Source organism: Cylas formicarius, unplaced genomic scaffold (genome assembly GCF_029955315.1).
Source record: "Cylas formicarius isolate icCylForm1 unplaced genomic scaffold, icCylForm1.1 PGA_scaffold_4__25_contigs__length_36172078, whole genome shotgun sequence".
Classification (NCBI taxonomy): Eukaryota; Metazoa; Arthropoda; class Insecta; order Coleoptera; family Brentidae; genus Cylas; species Cylas formicarius.
The window spans coordinates 21,739,716-21,753,874 of record NW_026844334.1 but is presented as its reverse complement, the minus strand read 5'-3'; positions in this window follow the sequence as shown (position 1 = coordinate 21,753,874).

The following is a 14,159-nucleotide window of genomic DNA, read 5'->3' as shown; positions in this document are numbered from 1 at the left end:
TTAGTTTAACATGACTTCCACATTTAGTATATATTATTTTTCGAGATATTTGGTTTTGGTAACAGTATGCAAATCTAGTATAAAAATAGTATGCAAATTATAGATAGAGTAAATTTCATTATCTCGTTGGTTCCAAAAGTTACGAGAAAAAGGGGAAATACAAAACTGTAAAGATAGTTAGAATGCACTATATAAAATTATTTTAAAGTATGGCCAAAAAAAGCGTGAAGAAGAAATCATACAGTTTTCAAATGAAACAACACCTTATTTTTAAATTTTGTTTTGAATTTCTTTAAAAATAATTTTTTGAAAATATAATTTTTCTAAAAAAATGCTTGATTTTACACTTGCAAAAAACTTCATAAGATATATGCAAAGGAATTGCAATTAGATGCTACAGTGTGTTCAATATAAACAATAAAAAATGCATCAATTTAAATTGAAAAATCTCGATTTTCTTAACTGGCATATATTATTATTTTATATAAAAGATCCTACAAAAACCTACAACTTCTATGAAGTAGGCGATTTATGTACCTATTTTTAAGATTTTGCTGTTTATTTCAACTTTTCTACTATTAAGAATATTGCTATAACATTATTTGGCCATAACAAAATGACATTGTCAAATTTTTACCTGACAACTAAGTTAATGTTAGTATATTACGCAACAGGTGCGGTAATAGTATACTATGCAACAAGTGCGGTAAACAGTAAATTAAAAAGTTTACCGAACGTGTTGCATACTATACTTCTTCTACCACCGTTAGTTTTTGGGTATATTTTCGCAGAACAACACGAATACTTTCACTGACATGACTGTCAGAATTGACAAACGTCATTCAAGGCGTGGGAAATATCCCCGAAAACATCCGATTGCTCCCAAACCCGTTGGGAATAATCCCGAAAATATCCGAAGTGGCTCGGATCCGTGAGAAACAAAACTGACGTGGTACAAAGAGGCTTCCCGCATGCTAGATTGGTGTGTAATTAAGTATTTTATAGACAGGAGTTGAAAAAGTAAATTATGCAACTCAAAAACCAAAGGTCATAGAAAAAGCACAATATGCAAAACATTTAGTAAACTTTTTAAGTCACTCGTTTATTAAATACTAGTGCTCATGCCAAATAAACTCGTGAGTCAAATGCCGGTTACCGCACTTGTTGCATAATATACTATTTTTTTCAATTTTGATGGTTTTTATTTTTACGCTGGAATACGAAACGTGATCCAGAAACAACGCAAGAGTTACAGAAGTTGTACTTTTTGTAACTTATTCAAGGTAAATAACAAAAATAGCAAAAAGTCAATGGCGTTCATGTTCTTATCTCTTGGTTAGAATACCTCCCGGGATTTCATTGAATTGCCCAATTGTAATCTAGTTCAACCATATTGTAACAAAGCCCTTTTCTTAATATTTAAAACTCTGTTATTTGGAAAAATTGAGCACCTCCAGATATACGTCAAAATGAACTTTTTTCTTCTACTTTTTGGTTGACGAATATTCCACCGAGCGTTGGCGCATGTTTTCTTACAACGCCCTGTATATTAGAAAATAAAAAATCAACTCATTAGTCGCTAACCAAACAATTAATAACTTAGATATTCTTTTCGATTTCCAGCCGATGCGAGTCGTGGTTTTTAAAAATGGAACAAAGCTTTTGAGTTTAATTAAATGAAAACTCAGACAGTCGGTAACCGGTCTAGGATATTCATGATCATCCGCGAGGTCACGCAATCCTCGCATTAGCTCGCGTTTGTCCATGTTTTTGTTCCTTGTCCCTTGTGATAACTTATACTTTTGCCTTGCAAATGTCCGTTTCTTGTTGCTTCAACAAAAGAATTTTGAACCCTCCGCGGTTTCCCAGTCAAATAAATATCGTCCGTTCTACTACGCCTGGTTTTTCAATGATTTCTATGAGCGAATAGAAGTAATTATATAGCGACCGTTGCGATGTAATTTTAAAATGATGCACTTGTTCAGACCTATATCGAAAACACAAAGCTTAACACGAGCTTTCATTAAATCTCTTTTATTTCCAATCATGACAAAAGGGAATTTCATATTCTCGCATCATTAATTAAAGCCGCGAGATAAACATTTTATGATTCCGTTGCGTTCATTAACATGGTTTGACGTGAAGCCGTCGTGAAACAATAAACAATATGACAGCTCTCCGGAGGGTCTCCGACTTTGCCGGGGACATTCGCGGTCCGTAATTGTTTTAATTCTTCTTGAGATCACGAAACGTTTAGATTTGCTTAATTGATAGTGGGTAAAAACGATTCTATCTGTAATTTACTGTTTTTAAACCCACATGGGCTTCACTTGTATTCAGCTGGTACTCGATAAAATTAGCGCATCGGAGCGAGTGTTTAATAAACGAGTGACTTAAAAAGTTTACCGAACGTGTTGACAAACGAATTGCCGTAAAATCTCCGAAAACATCCGATTATTCCCAGAAATATCCGAAGGGGCTCGGATCCGTGGGTAAAGTGACGCTTTCCGGACGCTAGATCGGCGTGTAATTAGGCATTTCACAGAAGGGAGTAGAACACATTAACACTCATAACTTGTTAGTTCAATTTTCATTAATTAATTGAAGCTAGTTCCAGTAAAGTTAAATATACAAGTTTGGTTAATTCATCAATAGTCGTCCCAGATAAATCAAGAAACAATAATTTATTGATAAATTGATGAACAACAAAGATTGCTAGAGTGGAACATTAAAATTTTTTCTTTTTTATTTTTTTTCTTATTAAATAGGTCACTGTCCGATTTGGACGTTTCACACGTTGCAAAATATTACAGCATTGTCAAATTTAAAGAAAAATCATTTTCGCAAAAATCGCTTCTAAAAAAATTAGCAGATCATTGATGATCGGCTAATACATAGGCATTTGTATAAAATCTATCTACAACAGATGAAATATCCTTTTAGTTCCGACATGACTAAATCATATAATACTACAACTAATTCTGTTCGAAAAAAAAAGGAAAAATAAAACAGAGAAAAATTAAACAAAAAAAAAGCGAATCACCACGGAACACAGGAAGAATCAGACCACTGCTAGAAGAAAAACAAGAAGAAATTTTCTTGAACTTGCATAGTCAGCTTATAATTTTTTTACAGGGGTAGGTTTATTAATTTTTTCTTTTTAGGTACTTAAGTACTAGATGCGAAAAAAGTGTAATATTGTTATTACAAATTGTGGAATTCATTCCAAATTTATTATGAGTTTCAGTCAAATTTACACCCACCGTAATATAGCACCAGAACCCTTTGCTCGAATAAAATTAAAAACAATATTTAGGGTATTCGATTCGAAAAGTTAAGTCTACAAAAACTTACATTTGCCTAGTTTTAGTTACCTTGTTGTTGCATTAAATCCTAAGCGAATATCAACAACAGTAACCAAAGTAACCAAAGTTTGGGCAAACGGTAGAACTTTAATTTTATTATTATTATGTATTATTATTATTATTATTATTTGTGCTGTGTAGCAAAAATATATATAAAAATTAATAGTCGTAGAAAAAGTATAGTATGCAACATGTTTGGTAAACCTTCTAAGTCACTCTGCTGCGCTACCCTAGTGTAAAATAAACTCGTGAGCCTTTTACCGCACTTGTTGCATAATACACTATTTTCTAATCCCTTCTTTAAAATACCTAATTATACACCGATCTGGCGTGCAGGAAGCATCACTTTACCACGTAAGTTTCTTGTCCCAAGGATCCGAGCCACTTGGAACATTTCCGGGATTTTTCCGCAAGGGTTTGGGAGCAATCTGCCATGTGCAGATTTACATTGTAACTTGAAATAATTGCTTCATCTAAGCGAGAATCTAAAATTATTAATTTATTATAGACTTTCGCGTTGTTGCATCAAAATTTTTAGTGCGCAGTAGCTGCGAAAATGTAAAACGGCATGAAAAAAATCGCCGACAAATGAGAGTCTCGCGCTAAAGGAAGGACCCACCACGCATTTCCAGGAACAAAAGGCGACGAATGGATTGCGTTGATAATTCCCTGTTTAATTTCAATATTAACCAGTCGACATTCTTGAGAAACTGAAAATTGCGAGTACCGTGAACTATCGACTCAATTTATTTTTTTGTCGCAAAAATTAATTAGGAGTTTAAAACGCGGCGACTGAAAAAACAGCAACCCTACAAATTAAATTTAAATTGGAAATGCATAAACGAAGCAGCAGACTAGTGAAAAACAATGAGTGTTTTTTCCGACATTTACTTCGTTGATATGTAATGAATTTCGGATTTTTTCAAAGTTTGTGACTGAGTGTTATTTAGAAGTCTCGTCACTTTATGTGCGATAAATTAGTTCAAAACCCGATTGGAAAGAAAGTATCATAACTCAATGTATCATGGACCGTACCTGTTTTATTATGGCGATAATCAAGTAAGTATAACTTCGGCTGTTGTTCTCTTTAAGCCTTATTAGTACTATAAAAATTATATTTAAATGCTCCTAATATATTTTCTTAGTGCCTATTATAAAGTAGTACATATGCACTTACAAAAAGTGCGGAGTTTCTTTCTTTAATTAAACACTGCCACGAGTCAGTTCTAGCGTTACCGCTACTTTAGTCCTAGTCCTTAGTTTTCAGAAGATATTTTTACTATTGATGGTATTTTGACGTGTGTGAGTAATTTTGACCTTTGTCGTGCTGATGGCTGCATGTGTTCTGCATTCATCACGTCACTGATCGAATGCATTCGTCCAGGTCGTAGGAAAAGTATGGCATTTTATAAACATCTTCAGTCAATCTTTTATTATTACGATTATTAAGTTATCTACTTCAAGTTTTGAAAACAAGCTTGTCGTCATTTCTCTGCCACGATGTGCATTGTTTAAAAATATATATTTTTATAAATATGTTTCAAAATATGTCCAAGCAATGACGACGCACACTTTGGACCACTACCGGCTTTGAAAGTTGATATTTTGCAATATTGTTAAGTATTTTATGGAAATATTTAATTTATTATTTTGTAAATTGAACTGAGGTGGCTTTTACTTGATGAAAATCCATTTATCAAAATAAATTAGAACTAAAAGTTCAGATTTTCGCGAAATTATATATTTTGACATGACAATTGTTTCGACAACACCGTGTCTTTATCAAATGCTATTATTATTTTATATTATTGAGAATTGTTTGTTTTAAAATTTTCCAAAAAAAAAGGCACACATTCGGATTTTAAAACCAATTTGCTAGAAGGTGAATAAGGTAAAAAGTTACGACATTATAAAAGTACTCACCACCATAAATATTTTTTTTTATGGACACGGAATCACAAAACAATTGTCAAATGTCAAGTTGAAAACATATTTAGGATTTTTGTATCAATGAATAAACAAGCAATAGGCTGTATTCCTTAATATTTGATAGTTAAATCCACTTAAAATATATTTTGGTGTTATGCATGTGGTAACTAATTTAAATTGCGCTTTAAACAACGAGTGTCTGAAACAGTTGATAAACGTGTTGGATACATTACCTACGATTTTTGGAAAGGAGTACGAATACATTCAAGAAGTGATGTCAGCATCAATGCAGAACTGGCGAACGTTACAAATGTTTTAACTGAACCCAAAAAAACACTTCCAACCTGTGATTAATGTACTATAAACGGTCAAACTGACTCGCGGCAGTGTTTAATAATGTTGGCATTTTAAAGTAATTCTCCATAAAGAATCGAAGCTTAAGAGTATTATTGCATGTATCGTCTGTCAAATTTGTTGGAAAATACAAATATCGATGCAAAAAAAAACTACTCCACGTCGGGAGAAATTGCTCCTGAGAATAGTTATTTTTGTATCTAGTGATGATCGAAATTAATTTTTTATCAAGACGCAACCCAGTTAAGAAATAGTTATTCTACCCATCTACTGTTTTTTCGTAGTATAAAAATAAGAGATATTTTAACCAAGTTTTTCGAGAAAATTTGTACTGTAAAGATGATTAATTTAATACCAAGTAGAGCAAATTTGTCATAATTTGAAAAGTGGTAAAAAAGTCTTAATTACTGTGATAATTAAATATTGAAATGCAAAAAAATTGCGCCCACGATGTCATGACGAGCTAAAAAAATGTACAAAGTGTCACTGCGCACATTGTTATCATTTTTTGACGTTTGTAGAAAAATATTTTCACAGTTTTTTTAGCATACTTGACAGTGCAATAGAAAGATAAATTAAAAGTTTTTGATTGTTCAATTTAAATTGAGCTTATAAATAAACGTCCCACAAGTGTAACGCATTAATCTATTTGGCGACGTTGGTTTGGTGTGCGAAACAAAACCCAATAACACCAACAATGCTCCCAAACTAAAATTAATACTGCCCTGTGGCGTGCAAGAGCGCGAGAAACACCTATCATCGTTCCCAGAAATTTAATATCGGTTTGCTTCCGAAGAAACATCCAGAATGGTTTTGTTTCAAAGGGTCAAAGATTTGAAAAAAGGTTTTCGATAATTACTTTATTTTCGTTGCGGTTTCCGCATTAACACGCCGTTTCTTCACGGTAAACGCCAAAAGTTTTTTGCAAATCGGAATTTTCTAGGTCAGCTCGGAAGAAATTTAACAATTTGCGAACGCGCCCAGGTATTAGAAATTGTATTGACTGGATTGCAATCGAATGCGAGAGAAGAGAATAATTTTGGACAAAACTTTTAAAATTAATCGACTTGCAGATATTAATTCCCTTAATTACCTAGCTAAATTAAAGAGAAAACTTAAATGTATTTTATTTCTTTTAACCGTGGCTATTTTTACCTTTTTTTTTAATAGTTATCGTTGTAAATAGGTAGTCCTAATAAAAGTAAAAATAAAAAAATAAGAAATAAAGATGAGACCAAGGACCAACGATTTTTTCGATTTACCACCATATTAAATCAAAATCCAGAGAGCTACGGAGGTTGTATGTATATGTATGCAAATTTGGAGAACAATAAATACAACCATATTATTCGGCTTCAGTTTTTGATGAATCCAACTTTCTGACAATCATCGATATATACTCACTATGGTAATTGAGATTTTAATTAATTTTAATCATTAATTTTGAGGAGACCAGTTTTTCAACTGCATGTTGTTTTTATCGCGCAGATATCTCAGTCAAACATAGTTCCTAAATAGCTGGATAATATAGACAGAAATTCCTACCCCTATATGCAGAACTTCTAATTGCAATTGAATTAAATAATAGTTAAACACGAGCTGAAGAAAACAAACGCTAGTGCCACGTCTTCATCATCTGATCTGCTACAATGACGTAGTTGATAATGGAATGTAGATAGGCTACAAAATTTACAACATTTATTACTATTTTCACAACTTCTGGATTCCTCCTGTCGGTTGTTATTGAATCAAACTTGCTGACGTGTCGCCAATAATCCTATTGGATTCTTCAGAGTTTAATTGAAACTGAAACAGTCAACAGGGTGATTGGCAAAATGTCAGGAAATTCTTTTAAAAAAATGCCACCGTTGAATTTGAACTTTGATTTTGAAATTTTTAAGGAATGATAATTTAATCCTTCTTGCATTTTTAGGTGGCCTCCCGGAATTGTTGTGAAATTGGACTTATTCGTATACTCGAGAGAATCTTTAGAGAAGGCAGAATCAGCTGCTCAATAGTATGGAAAATGGCGTTGGATAGCATATTGACCTAATAAACAAAGGTCTTACTCGTTACTTTAAAACGTCGAATTATGAACTGCGCCAGTTGTAATTTAGGACGCCAGGTTTGTTAATCACTGTGGCGAACCACCTGAATGTTTTCGGGCGGTTTTGTAGAAATGTACCAAAAAAGTCATGGTCGTAAAAGAAGTATTCAACACATTTGTAAACTTCATCAGATACTCATATCACAATTGTGGCCAAAAAAAAAATCTTTTTTGTTGTATTATTTTATTTTTCTTTCCAACATTATGGTTATAAATAGTGAATAATCAATAAATGAATCTTAATTTCAATCTGCTTTATTGCCAAGTATAATTTCAAAGTTTTGTGAGGTGAAACACTGAAGACGTTTTCGCCGGCCCATCCAAGACGCTTCTTTATTGAATCCTCTAGAATTGCAGTTGGACGTAATTTTAATGTAACATTTTTAAATTTTAGAAGTAGGCAAGTTTTTCTTGGCTAAAATCAAATAAAATACACAAAAATATAATATTTTTGAAGAACAAATTTTTCTCTAGCATAGTACTAAGTTTGAACCTCGTACGACCACTTTTAATGTTCCTACTTTAAACACTCTTCCTGCCTTTTCCTTACGAGTTAGAGAAAAGTTTATTGGACAAAAAATGATGGTCTCCACGCGATCTACCCGTCTACCTCCGCCACTTAATTTTCCGATTTTCAGCAGATTTTTTGAATTTGAATGGTCAAAGCGAGACAACTCTGAAGGATGGGGGAGGGTTATCAACACAAATTTTCATACAGAATAAAAATAATAATCTAATAATTTAACATAAGTGCAATTTATAAATATAAAAAAACGTATAATATTTTTTTCCTGATATATTTTTTATTTGAGTGAATTGTCATTTTTTAAAATATTATAAAAATCTTCACAAGAATTTGCCAAATTATATTTGACACACAAAATGGTTTTCAAAGTGTCAACACTTAATTTTGATTTTTCTGATGTCCACAATGGATCTATTGTAGAAAAAAGCTTTCAGTCGTAGCGTTAGTTCTAGGTAAAGATAGTGCATATTTCACAGTTTTTAATACATTATTGAATGGAAAATAATTTGTTTCAAAATGATGAAATATTTCTAACCATTTGTTTTCTACTGTGATTTTTTCTAATGCCCAATATTTAAGCTTGTGCTTATCAATACATTTTTTTGCTAATGACACTTCACTAAAAACATCATTTTCAGAAATATTACTATTTGGAAATTTTTCAGAAATCTAATCAAATGATTTTTGCACATCGTTCTGATTAAGTTCTGGTTTTAATCTAACCCGACGAAAATAATCAATATCATTACATTGTACTATAAAACTTTTTATGATTCTTGACGATTTATTGCTCTTCGAGTTGGTTCATACTATTGAGGATAGTTAACGGTACAAAATTATTTTTTAACCTCTCTTGACATTGACATTTTAAATTATTAACTTCATTTGCTACTTCGATTGTCGACATTTTGTCACCTTCATAAAGTTTTATAACGCAAAAGAGCAGCTGGATTTTGTAGAAACTCTAGCCAAATTTTTGAAGGGTCTCTTCAAAAACTTTTCTAAAATTCTAGGGCATTTGTCCTGTGATAGAAAGTAGGATTTTAAAGGATCACACATTTCCAAAATTCTTTGGATAGCTGGCAGAAGAGCTAGCCAACGCGTTTTATTGTGATCAAGTATTTTCTGATATTCAACTTCCGCAGTTTCACAAAATTCGTTAAGCATTTCAACTAGTGCGGTGTATGTATAGAAATAAGGATATATTTTAACAACAATATTTTCCACATCTACGGATAACAAGTCAGCAGCTGTTTGAATAGCGTTATGTATTATATGTGCTGCACTCCCAACACCAATAATATTTTGATTCAGATCTTTCGTTAATTTATAAAAAATATTATTTGTACCCCTCTTCGCTTTTCCTCCGAAATTTGTTTCCGTGTTGTTTGCACAATATGCAATAACTTTTTGCTTTAAATTATTTTTTTCAAAAATTATCTATAATGGAACTGAAAATTATTTCAGATGTTTCACCGGCAAAGAAATAAAATCTAAAATTATCATTTTTATTCCAGTTTTTAAATCAAAATTACCAATAATGGTTCAAAATAATTTCTTTTCTTTATGATAAGCTGCGTCAGCATATATGGATACAAAACTAATTTTTTTGTTTAGTTCTGAAAATGCATATCGGGAAAGCACATTGCATAGAATTGCCTAGGCCTTTGTTCTAGCACAGGTAAATTTATTATTAAATATCTTTCTGACAACTTGAGTTGTACAATCCATAGATCTGACGGAATGATTGTGTTTAACAGCATGAAAAAACATAAGTCATTCTGCTAATGCTAAATACTTTTCTTCATCTTCATAAGTTGTTTTTCGAAAAAAATCCAGCATTTTGGGAGATGATGCAGCAGTATTTAAACATCTTTTATTTTTCTGTGTCTCTATTTCACCATTCACCATTCATTCACCATTACATGTCTCACATTTTACTATGTAATAGGTTTGAGATTTTTTAAATAGAAGGAAATTCACTTCTTTAATCGTGGTTGAATTTACGTCCTCTAGAGTTTCTTACTCGTTTTGTTAAAAATCTAAAAAAATTAATCAAATTATAATATACACATATAACACATATGCACAAAAACACAAAAGTAACAATTCGATTTTTTAAATCTTCAAGTGTGTAATTGTATGCTTTGATTCTTAAAGATAAATTCCAATTTTAAATTAATGTGTGATTATTTAACTGTTCTATTATATGTCTATGAGAATTTAAAAAAATACTAAAATACACTTACACATCGGCAAAATTTCGCCGATTTAGTTTGCACTAAACGTAATTGACATGAACCTATTTTATTTTTTATTGTTTTATTATTGTTTATAACGAAATTAGTTTGATTCACTTAAAATATTTGTAAAATTTTATTCGTATAGTTCCTTATAAAATTTCTTTTAAGGTTGATGATATACTTTTTGTCATCAATATAAAATATGAAGACTACGCGTATTTTAAGCTAAGTTTAAGAAAATCTATATATTTTTGAAATGGATAAATAAATTACTTACTTTAATTTTCTATGCTAAATAGCAGATTTATAATATTTATTTGTTTAATTAGCTTGCCAGGAAGCAGTATGAACACGAAGTATATAATCTAAGAGAGAAATACTATGTGACCGGGTACCAAAAGCAATATGTTAATCGTCGTAGCCAGTAGGATTGTTAGAACCCAAAACAATGATTTTCATAAATATAAAATTTAACTTAATTCTAAAAGTCGGAACTTTTGAAAATTGTCGCGGGACGCGGGACAAATTGTGAAAAATCGGGACTGTCCCGCCAAAAGCGGGACGCCTGGTCACTGTGTTTATTACATATAAGTTAAGAAAATCAACGCACAGTTGCTCCCAAATCATTAAGGGCATGGTCGAATCGGCTATAATAATAAATTCATGACGTCTCAATGGACCGGCGTCTCGGCGCCCATTTTCGACGCCCGCGACGAAGATGGATGATGTCGCCGGACAAGATCAATCGAATTTCTTTCCGCCTGCTGCGTCGTGCCATCCCACAAACTTACCATCTACATCCGAATTAAATTAGTGGCTCTCTCTACACGGTGTGTGATCATAGAAAGGAGTTTTGCTAAAATCCTAATACACCGAAACATGTTGCGAAATTTAAGATAAACATCGAACGATTTATTTTGTAATTGTATCAATAAAATGAAATCGAATGCGGGGCTTTAAGCACTGCTATTGTTTATAATTAGAGAATTACTCAGTTCGCCATTGACTAGATGTTAGGATAAATACATTAATCAAGATGCATAAAAAATGCATTTTTTCTTTAAAAGAATATATTCCAAGTCAATGAGATAAAAGTGGTTTTACCCTACAGCGTGTTTAAAGTTTATCGAAATCGTTCAAGATTCCAAACTGTACTGTGTTTTCGGATCTAATATAAACACAGCAATCTACCCAGTAATCTACAACTACAAAAACAGAAAAAAATACAGACAACTGTAAGTTTATACACCCTTCTGCGAGAATGGAAAGATCATACAGTCACAAACAACACTTCAATTTCGTACAATTTCTGACTAAAGCACTGATGTCAGTATTCTCGCGTAAAAGTCGGCCATTAAAAGAAGTAAAGTTAGTATCTCCTTGTAGCCCTTATATTCGTGTTTTGCGAAAATGTACCCAAAAACTGACGGTCGTAGAAAAAGTATAGTATGCAACACGTTCGGTAAACTTTTTAACTCGTTTATTAAACACTCGCTCCGCTCGTGTCAAATGAACTCGTGAGTCAGATGCCGTTTACCGCACTTTTTGCATTATATACTATTTTCTATTCCCTTCTATTTCAGTTTAGTACTAGCCGCTATCACAAACTATCAAGAAGAGCAGTATCAAATTGTGGAGTAGCCGGTTTCGCAATGCAAGCCGCCTAAGTAAAATTTTGTTTTTATAAAAATGTAAAAATATTTGGTTTTTTCCTTCCTGTGAGCTTATTTTGAACGGATTTTGAAAATTTTGGAGTCAAAATGTTGCAAAAAAAGTACCGGTTTTAAAAAGTTTTTGTTCCAACTGGGGTGCTATTTGAAAAAACTATGTTATCATCAAAAATTAATAGTTCATTACATTAAATACTATTTGCCATTAGACAAGTACAGAAAAGTTTAATTTACAATTTTTCCCATGATCAGGTGACCCGGTGACTCCTAGACACAATTTTAAAAAATTACATGCATATTTAAAAAAACAAAAAAAAAATAAAAAAAAATTGGTTATGCCATTTAAAATTCGAAAGTTGCTGTCGTTTCTGCTCAAACTGCAACTATTGACTCCATACTGTAAAAAAATTGGACATTTAGCCTATATTAACCCCTCCAAATTTCAAATCGCTATCTCAACCCGTTTAAGAGTTATAAAGTATTCTCACTTTCTTTGTGTCACCCGGTAAATATGAACAATCTGATTTAATTACGAAATTGATTTAATTTCCATTTAGGTAAGTTTACTTAAGCGTCAGGGACTGGCTTGAATGGCTTTATAACTTCGAGTTGTCATATTAATTATATGGATAAGTTAAATTTGTTTTTAATTTTACCAAATAAAGAAATTTATTTAAACCTAACATAAGAATAAATTTAACTTACATTGTTATGTTATCTGTGCATATATACATTACAACTTCTATCTGGTGCAGCTGACAAATTTCGTTAATTGCAATGTCTATATTCTCTGCAGAAATAAGCTATACATATACATGTTCTTCTACATGTATATGTAGTAATAAATGTAACACATTTCTTCTTGAGGAATATTCTATTGTGCGCAGACTTCTTTCCCTCCTAGGGTTTGCCATAAGAATTATTTGCATTACAAAGTAAGTAATCTAATTAAGTAAGTTGTTATAGATAAATAATTATCTGCTTAATTAAAATTATTTTTGTTCACTAAACTAAATTCCGTAAAAACTAAATTCGTTGATTATAAAGACAACAAATTTTAAAAAATAATATCTTCACCTCCCACATGTAGTTCTTCACCACGTTTTCTCGGGGTGAATTTGAAACCTATATTTTGGCATGCATTACCATCTATGTACAATTTACTGCACTGACTTACCAACGGACTGCCTGCTACAACCTGTCGCGCCATCTATGCACAGTGGACGGAAACATGGAGTTCATCGAATTGAAAGGGCACTCAGTGAAATGGAATTCTCTTTTTACATAAACTCCTCAACTTGAATATAAGTTTCATCAATTTAGCAGCAATCATTTTATATGATTTCTAAAATTTATTTCAATAAAAACTAATTACACCAAAATGGTTTCAAAAATTTGAAAATTGCAACTAATAAAATTAACAAGTCGTCGGATTTTTTAAATCAATAGGTTAGTTTTCTTTGCAACAATACATTTTCGACATATCAATTTTTACTTTGCAACGATAGCAGTAAATTCACCTTTTTATTTTTCCTCTGGAAACTTTTATTTCGTGTGAATGTCGGCAATATAGTGGAAAAATTGTTGGTCATTATGTAAATCGGCCAAGAATTTTGTTTACAAATTTGCGGGCATTAATTTTAATAGCGGCGACATCTGTCTATTCGCGTCGGAAGTTTGCCGGAGGGTAGTCCTCGCAAAAAGAATGATGGTTAAGCAAGGGAGCGAAGGATTTGCGGAAGATGAGCGATTGCTGTAATATCGACTCGGTGAGGAATGGCAAAGGGTGAGGTATGAAAAAAGTGGCATTTAAGGGATTTGTTCGTCGGTGTGGGCACTTTATGGTTGTGAAAGTTATTCTTCCGTATATTTATGAAAAATTGTGCTCATTCCTTTTTTGCGATTGTTGCTTATATAAAAAAACATGGCATTCAGCTTTCATGGAATTTAGTTCCCCTATAAAAA